Genomic DNA, 12040 nt, shown 5'->3' with positions numbered 1-12040 from the left:
CTCATGCTGTTTGCTGCTTCCTGTCAAATAACTGATCCCTGAAAGTAGCATCAAGACACCTTGATAAACAAAAACACCAAAGCTGTTTTTGTTCCTACCATAGTAAGGGAGATTAACTTGACAGATTCTTAGCAACATCTCATAGGAAAAGACTAGTCTGGATATATAAGTCTTTGGAGTATGACTTAAGGGAAGTCTTCAATGTGAGGGCTTGACTAGAAGTAGGTAACTATTATGACATAATAGATGAGCACTGGTGGACACAGCAAGACAAGAATTTTGAGGAGGTTTGGAAGCATCATGGAGTTAAACAACCATTTGATTCTATCCATTGAAATGTCGAAAAATCAGACATCAATTTCAATTTAAATATGTGTGTGTGTGTGTGTGTGTGCGTTTCCAATAAGTTCCTGAAACAGAATAGGGATACTGAACTTTATATTTTCCTACAAAATGTTTCTAGGTATATTATATTAAATTTATCTTGATGAAGGCCTTGGATTAGTAAAGTCATATTAATGAAGGCAGATAAAGAAAGTCAGATCAATATAGTTAGTAAGCTGAAGCTATACTGTAGATGGCTTCTTTGCATTTTTTTTTTTTTTTTAAAGAATGGTCTCTTTCTGCTTATAATATTGAAAACTTCTGCTAATTTTTCTACAATGCTTTTCTTGCAGACTTCCGTCATGATTCATTGGTTATACTCTTGTTTATATTATTATTTTATTTATTACTAATCTTATGAATCAATTATGAGATTGCATTGTATTTTTCCTTCTTAACTTCACTTAAACTATTACCATTTTATATACAAACCGCCTGTAAATTTTCTTCTATTCAGTATTATCACACTAACTTACTTTTCTTCTTTATCCTATACTAATTCCCACCTGTGGTCTTCCCCAGACCCTTACTCCCGGTCATTCCCACTCATAGGATTTGGAAGAAATGCTGTGGCGCAATAGACTTTGTGTATTTGCCTGCTTGAGGAGTCTGTGGGAGGGGGATTACTGCAGAACAAGTACATACAAGCGGATTTCTCTTTAGTGGGAAAGGAGAGGAAACAAACCTGATAATTCTTTCTTTCTAATTGTGCTTAAATCTGTGTATTAATATTACTGGCTTGCAAGTCTCTATCTGCTAATAATCAATGAAAACCTGGACAAAAGGGAGCAGGTCATATTCATTATTGATATTATAAGCAAATGCCATTGTATGGTTTTAATGTTTACATAAATGGTATACGATTTTGAAAATTGCCTTTTTTACTTTTTGTTACATTTTTGTGTAATAAAAATCTATACATGTTCTCTGTAATGATCTAATTCATTCTAAATTTGAAATGTAGAATGTAGTATAATAAAACTATATGTCACATATAATGATCATTATATAATATATTATTATATAATATATATTTTGCTAAATATTATGTAATAGATAATATAATAAAAGTATTTGCCATATATTATATAATGTTTATTATATATTATTAGATAATATATGGCATACACTTGTACTATATTTCATATATTCTCTCTCTATATTCTATATAATATATAATTAATTAATTATTGCAATTATCTATTATATTAATATATTATAATAATATGTAATAATTTTCCTAGTAAACAAAGTATTTTGTTGCTTTCTGTTTACTTTTCTGAAACTTAAAAATGCTTAAGTTCTCATCCCTTCACATGTCTCCCTAAGTATACAAACCTCCATTTTCAGTTTTTAACGAACATTGCCATATCGTTCTCCAAGGTAATTGTGCTAATTTTCATTCCCTGCAGCTATACACTGGTTGATGAAAGTTTTAGATTTTTCATTTTTGTCCACTTAAACTGTGTAAAATGGTTCATTTTTAAATTATGCCTCTTGCTGATTGAAATTCCTCTCAATATATATTTTGTCTTTTAATTTTGTTTATAGTGATATTAATTATAGTTATTTTAACAGTAGTATCATCAAATTCATCTATATTTTCTTTTGATATTTTTATGAATTTAATTAATCCAACATTTTTTATATGTGATGAGAAAGAGTGTATAAAGTGATATAATGAATAAATTTTGTTTTTCACTTGAAATCAGTTGCTGATGCTTTCTCCACTAAATTCTGGCACCACATTGATCATAGGTCAAAGCCCAACATGTGGCTATATCTATTCCAAGTTATTTACTCCAATATTATCTCTGTGAATAGAGATCAAAATATTTAAATTCTTGTAGCTTTATAATAAGATTTATTTTTAGTAGAAACCTCCAATTCCTGCCCTTATTTTCCTGTTTAATACTCGCTCATGTACACTTTAACTTTATTCTGCTGTACAGGTTTTGATTTATCTTTGATTAATACTATAGAACATCCTTTAACATTTTTAATTGGAATACATTTATGAATAAATTTAGAAAGAATAGATATCTTTCCATTCATAAATAGTGTATACATATTATGTATGTTGATATATATTCTGGTAATATTTTAACACTTATTCATAAAATTGTGCATACTTTATATATTTATTAATGTATTCATTATTATTTATCAATAATATATACTAAAGTTAGTAATACTGTTGATGTTTGCAAGGGGCCTTTGTATTTAGTAGCAGAATATTTTTCAATGCCATGAAATTATACATTTTTGACAAGGCTGGGATTTTCTATTAAGATACCTTTATCACCAACGATAAAGAAAATGTCCCTGCCATCATATGGGCATGACAATCTCTTTCTTCTTGCCTTATTAAATTGGCTCCTATAAAGGGCCTCCTATAATACATTTAATAAGTATGCCTTTGAGAAACCATATACTTTTTCTAAATTTTATAGAAATACTTCCTAAATTTTGCTTTTGAATATTAATTTTCTGTAAATTTTTTATGAGATCATGTGTCTTGTTTGAAGTTCATTTTTCTTGATCCTATATTCCAAGTCGGATAATATTAAAAGTAGTATAAATTATAAGTAGGAAGCAATATAACAAAGTCGTTAACTATGCAAATTATGGCACCGTATTACCAGGGTTCAACTTTTGTCCCTACTAGACTTGTAGGCATGTTACTAACTGCTCTGTATCTCAATTACCTCATCTGTACAATGGAAATAATTATATCACCCACCTCACAGCTCAATAAATTTGTAAATGATTTTTAAAATGTTTACAACTCTACTTGGCACTTTGTACTAAATGCCAGTAAAATACAAAATGGTACATTTCCCCACTGTATTTGTTGAGGTCATATTTTCTTGCTTATCTAATAATATGTGGAATGATGTCACTATTTTTCCAATGTGAAAACTTTCTTGTGCTTTAGAAAATAAATTCTATATGCAAACTCTTTTATTATCCACTTTTCTTAATTAATATGTTGAAATTACTCTTTCTATATCTAATATTCATTTGAATTTTCCAAAAATTATTAAACCACTTTTATGTAAACATTGCTCCTTGCATGCCAATATTTTCTTCTTCATTAAGTTCGTCTTCAGAAAGTATGTATGTCAACAGTTCTTTCAAATATTATAATTATGAGCTCTCTCTCTCTGTTTCTTTCACAGTGGTATAACTGAATAGAATTTTGGGTTGACTACTCACCACTTTGTATTTTGAAGTGATTGTTTGATTGTCTTCAGACACCTGTTGTTATTGATGAGGAGACTAATCTCAGTTGGGTCCTTCCGTTTTATCCTTTATTATTTTTCTTTCTTTCATATATATTTTAACTTTAATATAACTCAGTGAAGATTGATGTTATTGGTTTATCCTTCATGGAACTAATCTCCTTTAATCTGAATGAACTCTCATGTTTTTCCTCAGTCCTAACACTTTCTGACATTATTTTTCTCCAGTACTCTCCTTTTGGAATTCTTAATGGATATACTCTGGGAGTTCTTATATCTTCATCTTTTTTATGTTGTCTGTGTCTTTTCCATGTCTTTTTCTAGACGTGTTGTATTCTAATTGCTTTCTTTAGGCTTAAGTTTAAATTCATCTTTCATTTATTTCTACAGCTCTAATATTTTTCCAAATATTTAACAGAAGTGTGGCTATATATGTTTTAATTTCATTAGTTATATTTTAATATAACTCACTTGGCTTTTTTTTTTATAATATGTGAGATATTCTTATTTTTCTTGATTTTTATATCTTTATTGTGTTGGACATTTTAAACATGACTTTTAAACTTATTAAACTTAATCTGTATTTTTTTGATGCTTACTCATTCTGAAAACTTAGTCTTTATATAAGGACTGTAGTGTCCAGTTCTCCCTTCATATGAGTGTGTGTATTTTTATGTGTGTGTCTGAGTGCATGGTGACTGCACTTCATGAAGCTTGTTTTCTTAAATACATTGTTATTCAAAGGTTAAGCCCTGCTCAGTGGGGTTGTATTGCTTAGTAATATGTCATGTGATGGGTTGTGGGGCTAGTCCTTTAAAGCAGATTAGTGTTTGTCACTGCTGAGACCATAAGAGTTTTCCTAGTTCTGAACTTATTTTGAAGTTAATTTCTCAATCTGTGTTCCTATGAACCACATTATACTAATTGCATTCTTATATCCAAGTATGGTGTATTACTCATTCCTAAGTCCTCGTGGGAGACTGTGGTTCTAATCAAGATTCCACATGGGCCACAGACTTCCTTTACACTTTTATTTGACATTTAACAGATATTTTCACTTATGGGTCAGTCCTTCAAGACTCTCAACTATTTACACTTATCTCAATTGTTACTTTTATTTACAGGTATTAGAATCCACACCCCCCACCTGATACTTCTGGTGTACAAGTTCTGGCAGTGTGATGTGGGGATTTCTGGGGGACGTTAGAACCTTTTAGAAGATCTGTGAGATCGAAACTATGTTAATTCATTCTCTCGTGAGTGTCCAAAATTTTTTTCTTCATGACGTGTGATATCAAAACAGACTTAATACCAAAACAGATATGGGACTCTGACTATCATCTATTAATCTAGAAATGAAATAAATTTGAAAATTCTGTGAAGAAATATAACTCCTCTAATATTATTATTCTTTTGTAAAATATTGTTACTATTCATAAAAATTTATGTCAGCACAGTACGAATTTATTACTATTATTTAAGTGACTTCAGGATTAATTTTTAAATTCTCTATCTTAATTGCTAATACAGTAAATATCAATCTATCATTTTAAGGTAGTAATAACAAAACTGCTCTTTTGGGTTTTTATCAATATTTAAGTGTGTAAGTGTTTCCTAAGACGAAATAATAGGATAACCACTTCTCTGGAGCATCGAACCTCAAATCCTAGTCATTATGAATTATATCTTGTTTAAATTTTGGTTTTTAGTTCCTTCAAAATTCTGACTTTGAGTTTCCTCTTTTGTGTCTTTCATTGAGGAGTTTTCTTACTTGACTTTGAGCTCTAGAATTTATTGATTATTTTTCTTCTAATAATTTTTATGTGAGAAATTGGAAAGGGAAATTCACTTATCAGTTTAGTCTGGTAAATTAGTTGATAGTGACCGCAGTAATTAATCTTACTTTCCCCCAACCAATCTAGTTACTTTTTTGTTTTTCTCAGTTTTGGCAATTTTTTGTAGCAGTGCCATCTGGGTAACTATAAACAAATATTACATAAGTGGAAATACAGTTATAAAGGTGCTTTCAGTACTATTTGTTTTCACAATATCAAGAAAAGACTTTACTCAAGGTTTTATAACTTTATTTCTTCACATGAATATAATAATTACATTTTAGGACTGGGTCAAAAAGACCAAATTTGGTTTCAGAGACAAAAGAAATTAAACACATAGACACTACAAGAACTATTTTCTCACTCCTTTTGAGAAACAGTAGAAATTATTACTGTGTTTGATAATGCATACAGCTGAAATAATTGGTATATGTGTGAGTTTCGCTTACGTGGCTTTCTGGCAGGGTAGAAGAACCTCATCCACTTAGCCATTTGCTTGACGCTGATGACCCTGCCACATTCTCCACTATTTGGAGTATCAAAAGTGATATACAAATGATAAACCTGAGATGGAATGGCTTCTTAAAGCTCTGTTTCCAGTGCACTCTAGGTGATGGCAATGGTCAATACATCTCGTGGAGTGAGAAACTGGTACTAGAGTGACAAACATCCCTGTTTGACAGGATGTGTTGCAGTTTTAGCATTGACAGGTGTAAGTCTTGGAAAACTCCACAGTCAAGAGAAAGCAGAATAATTGGTCAATGAGATCATAATCATCAGGGACTGCCATAGAAGACAACAATCACACTATTAAGCTAGTAATAATGTTCAGGACTAATGTCAGGATGTTGACCCTGAATTCATTTGAGCCCTGTATGGCAGGTAGAATTCTTATATGTCCCTCAAGATTTCTGCCCTCCGGAATACTCATCAATGTAATTCCTTCTGTTTGAGTATGGGTGGGCTCTGTGAATATGATGGAATATCACTCCCAATTTTATGTTACCATATATGGCAATATTTTTAATACATAGTTAAGGTCTCTAATCAGCAGACTTTAAGTCTAACTTAATGTAGTGAACCCCTAAAAGAGAGATTAAGCAACCTCAAATACTCTGCTGCTGGCCTTAAAGAAAGTCAACAGTCGTGTTGAGAACTTCCTATGAGGGCCAGGTGGTAAGGAGCGGCAGGTGGCCTCTAAGAGCTGAGAGTCTTCCCTGGGCAACAGCCAAGAAAAGATCTGGGCTTCAGCCATACAGCAAGGAAATAAATTTTGCCAACAATTTGTGAGCTTGGAAGAGGATCGCAAAACTGAGGTGAAGATTGCAGCCACAGCTGCAACTCTTGATATTAGTATCTATCAGAAAACCCAGTTAACCTGTACCTAAACTCCTGACCCATGGGAACTTTGAGATATTAAATTTGGTTTGTTTTAAGTTGTTGAATGGTGGTGTTTTATTATGGAGGATTAGAAAAAGTATGCATTTTGGATATATAATTTTTGAGGCATCTGCACTGCTTGTTATGTATGCTGCCTTTGTCAATAATTGCATTACTGGTACTAGGTGTTGTTTACTTATGTCTTCTTAAGTACCTGCTGTTGAGAGTTAGCAGAAATTACAAGCTAATTTTTGGAAAAGTGTGGTAAATTAGAGAAGTTATAATATGTATTTAACATCTTAAGTAGAAGGAGAAAAGATAAACTGAAATTGGCCGTTAGAACCCAAAACTATGTTAAGAATTATTATCGGCCAGGCATGGTGGCTCATGCCTGTAATCCCAGCACTTTGGGAGGCTGAGGCAGTTACATCATGAAATCAGGAGTTTGAGACCAGCCTGACCAACATGGTGAAACCCAGACTCTACTAAAAATAGAAAAAGTAGCTGGGTGTGGTGGCATGCACCTGTAATCCCAGCTACTCAGGAGACTGAGGCAGGATAATCACTTGAAATTGGGAGGCGGAGGTTGCAGTGAGCCAAGATTGCACCACTGCACTCAAACCTGGGCAACAGAGCTAGAATCTGTCTCAAAAGAAAACAAACAAACAAACAGGCAAAAAACAAACAAACAAAAAGACAGAGAATTATTATCAAAATCTTCCAGTCAGTCTTCTAATAAAAAACAAAAAAGAAAAGAAAAGAAAAGAAAAACAAAATTGTGGGAGCTATTGAGGGAAAGGTGAAAATGACAGTCATTAGCCATCATGTCTCATCTAGGAGAAAATAATATGAATTACAAAAACAAGGCTGTTTACAATATGAAATTTAAAACTCAAAAGATGTTTCAAACCTTAGAGAATGAGATTGATTTTAAGCACGTTTTGAAAGAGAGGTTTAACTTTTCTGTTGAGGAATAGACAAAGCATTGGTATATTTAAGCACATTTTGAAAGAGAGGTTTAACTTTTCTGTTGAGGAATAGACAAAGCAATGGTATATGTTAGCATCATCTAATAGATGATGGCACATGAAGTAGTTGTCAGTGGCTGTGGTTTCAGGAAGGGACATTTAAAGCCATTAAAAAGAAAGCCTTGTTCAAAGCAGTATTTTTGAATAATTATGACCAGAGCATCATTTTTTTTTTCTGTTTGTTTTTCACACACATATGTGTGTGTGTGTGTGTGTGTGTGTGCATTTTTTTTTTCGTGGACCTTTCACTTCATTCCATTTTCTGCCACATATTTTTCAATATTGTGTGCTTTAATATTTACTTATTTCTTTTTTAAATTCATCCGGTGATACATAGAACTCTAGTTCTATGAATTACTACGTGACCCTATTAAGCCACAATTTCTGTCTATAAAAATTAGCAAATACTATTTAGATTTTTAAGTAAGAATTAAACGAAAAATAAATGCATGTTAGAAAAACAACAAAATTAACAACTGGTATACATACTACATTAGAGAAAAATGGCACAGATAATCCATAAAATTAGCAGTTGGTACCTAAATAAACTAGAAGTTACTGTATTATTTTATCAGATCCTGTTGTAATAGTAGTGCATCTTATATAAGTGAGGTAGTGTTTTTATTGAATTATTATACTGTCCAAAGTAAATATAAATCAATATAGTAGAAGACACAATGAAAACTTTCTTTAGATATCAGGTTTATCTTCTGAAACTTTTTATTTATTCATTTGTTTTGTGTTCCACCATAAGAAGGTTAAATCCTTTATCAGTTTAGAAAAAGGAAACAGTTTCATATCTCTGACTACTTCAACTGAAACTGTAATCTATATCATCTCATGGGTAAAATGCTAATGAGTGGTCTCAGAATCAGTCAGCATTCAGCACTAGAAAAATAAGCTTTTCTAAGAAAGAATGAGCTTAGCTTTTGTGAAGAAATATAATTGCTTTGAAATAATGCTGCCACATATAAAGTTGGGTAACTGTTGGTATAATAACTACCCAGAAATCACCTGGGTTTCAAGATGCTTAAAAATGCTCTTGTAAGAAAAAGCAATGATAAAACTTGCTGATCATTTAAGATGAAAATCAGGGTTGTATGTGTTGAGTGAGTTTTAAAATACCAGTGGAGGATATTAAACTGGGGCAAGGGACTCTGTATGAATTACTATGTGACCTTATTAAGCCACAAGTTTTCATCTGCAAAATTAAGTAATATTACTTGGATTTTTAAGTAAGAATAAAATGAAAAATAAATGTATGTTACATTTTATGTCCCTTGTGAATAATCATTTTTGTTATGAAATGTAATTTAGAAATCATTTTATCTAAACTAAATTACAATAATAAGCACCATGAAAATTCAGGTAGGCATATTAGCTATTGAATCCTTAAAAGTGGATGTTTAAATATTGATTCAATAACCATATTAACAAAGGATGATATACCAGAGGGTAAAATTTTAAAGAATTTTAAATTTGTAGATAATTAATGGAGAATACTTCATTTAAGATACACATAAATCTTTGATTACCCCTTGCACATACACAAACTAAAAACAATTTCTAAAGCATATTAAAATCTGAAAAACAGTTAATACTTCAATGATTACAGTTAAAAGGTGAATAAAATTCCATATTGAAATTTTCTTACCTTCAAACTCTTTAAAATCTTGTCTTTAAAAATTGTAGATAGTGTTGCTTTTGTGAATTGAAACCACTTTGGTGAAATCTAGAAATGTGCATAAGGAATATTATTATTATTTGTAATATGGCTAGAAATTCATACTTGAGGAAGAGAGGTGAAACGATCCCTTTTAAGAAATTAAAAGGAGATCAAAGATATTAGAGGATATTTCGTATGGTGTAGTAGACGAGAACAACAGCAGCAAAAGCAATAAACGTAATGTTAATAATTCTGAAACTAAGGAAGTTATGAAAATCACATAGGAGGAAGTTGACTTCCTGTTCTTCTAAAAATGCTTAAATAAGCACTTGAAAAGCTCTCCTCCTGCTTGAAACTCTGAAGATACCTATTGTTTATGTATTGCCACAGATATACTACCTCTGCTATCATACAGAATAAGCCAAAATTTTACATAAAAACAGATTTATCAATATATTTATTACATTCCCCAATTGGGATATATTGTGTTTTATTTTGAACATAAATAAAATGCAACCCTAATTTATTTAATAATTATGTAGCCAGAATTTATTGAAATAATATATATATATAATTTTTTTAAGTTTTCTGTAGCATCATTTCAATTTGAATTTTGAATATCTTACTCATATGATGAATTAATAGTTTATTTTCTATTGTAACTTGAGGAGAACAGACGTTAGAGCTAACATGCAATTAATGTCAGGTTTACTTGAAGATAATACATATTTTGTAGTAGATTCACTTACTTGGGCTTAATGCTTCACTGTCTTACACAGAAGTTAGGCAGAAGTAGCATTGGATCCAATGACTGAATCTTCCACGTCTTATTTGGCACTTGAAGGTAGTTCTTAAAGCACATTATTAACTATAGTGTTTTGTTTTCTATACATAATTATAAGGATAGAAAACAAAGCTTAAGTACTTAAGATTATTATTTATTTTTTAAAATTCTAATTTCTCAAGTATTTTGAAAGATGTATTTCCAAGTTAGGCTATGCCATTTGACATAATGTTAAAAGAAAATCGTAAGAGGTAATTGCTGATGCTCACTTAAAAATCCTATATTTTGAAGCAACATTGTTTAAATATGCAAGCATAATTCCATCCTGGCTAGTATAATTATGATATCTGGTAATGCAAGTTATATATATTTGATATTTTTAATATTGAAATAAAACAACATACTAAGAATTTATTCTTATATTCCTCTTACTTCTTCCAGAAAAATTTCCTTGACAAAAAGAAAACAGAATAATTGAAAAGGATGTGGAAAAATAATGTTATTAACAGATTAGTTGCTCTTAAATAAAACTTGTTGAAATTTTGTCCTTTTTAGCTTTTATTACTTTTGTTATTGTTGTTGTTTTTGTTGTTGTTGTTGTTGATGGAGTCTCGCTCTGCTGTCGTGAGGCTGGAGTGCAGTGGCGCGATCTTGGCTCACTGCGACCTCCACCTCCTGAGTTCAAGTAATTCTCCTGCTTCGGCCTCCTGAGTAGCTAGGATTACAGGCGTGTGCCACCATGCCCAGCCAGTTTTTGTATTTTTAGTAGAGACGGATCTTCACCATGTTGGTGAGGCTGGTCTCGAACTCCTGACCTCATGATCTGCCTACCTCCGTTTCCCAAAGTGCTGGGATTACAGGCGTGAGCCACTTTGCCCGGCCAGCTATTGTTAATTCTTATACATAACTATAGCAAATGATCTAAACAAGCCACATAGTAAAATTCTAACTTTCATGTATAGAATAGCTAACTTAAAACAATTACAAAAAGATAACTCATTAGACACAATATCCAACTTCCAGCAAAGTTATCCCTCAGAATCTATTATATTGTCATTTCTTAATAGTCTGGTAACACTTGCTTCAGACTATAAAGAAAAAAAAGCACAATGTCTTACTATTTATTCTATCTCAACACATTGTGTGATACAGTGAAACATTCAGTAAAGATTCAATAAACTAAATTCTCTTATTTCTTTTTCCTTGCCTTCTCACAACAAAAAGGATATAAAAAAACATCAAAATATACTGTTCCCCAATTATCCAGATTATATTTAATATCTAAAAAAATGAACAAACAATAAGGGTTAGAGAGTGACAACTGAGGTAAACAAGAATATGTTGTTGTAACCTTGGAAGAGATAAAGGATAGCCTTATTATGATTAGCATAAGTTATCTCAGGCTATTATAACAATGTGTATTAGGAAAAGTATTCACCACTTTGTTGTGTTTAATTTAGTAAAATTATCTAAAGTTTATACTTTCTTCGTTATCCAAATTACTTTATGTCTCCAAAGCCAGAGCATAATTATTAGAAGGTTCTGTCTAACCAAAATTAAGAAGTCTCATGTATCCAAACATATATTCAGTAAATGTATCAAATACCTACTCTATATGGGCACTGTGCTGGGAAATAAACATATAGAAATGAAAGCACATATTTTACCCTCAAAAATCTCTCAGTTTACTTTAAGCTATCAAATGCCAACTTTTGAGA

The sequence above is a fragment of the Piliocolobus tephrosceles genome, chromosome 14 (genome assembly GCF_002776525.5).
Source record: "Piliocolobus tephrosceles isolate RC106 chromosome 14, ASM277652v3, whole genome shotgun sequence".
In the NCBI taxonomy this organism is placed as follows: Eukaryota; Metazoa; Chordata; class Mammalia; order Primates; family Cercopithecidae; genus Piliocolobus; species Piliocolobus tephrosceles.
This window is presented reverse-complemented; position numbering follows the sequence as displayed.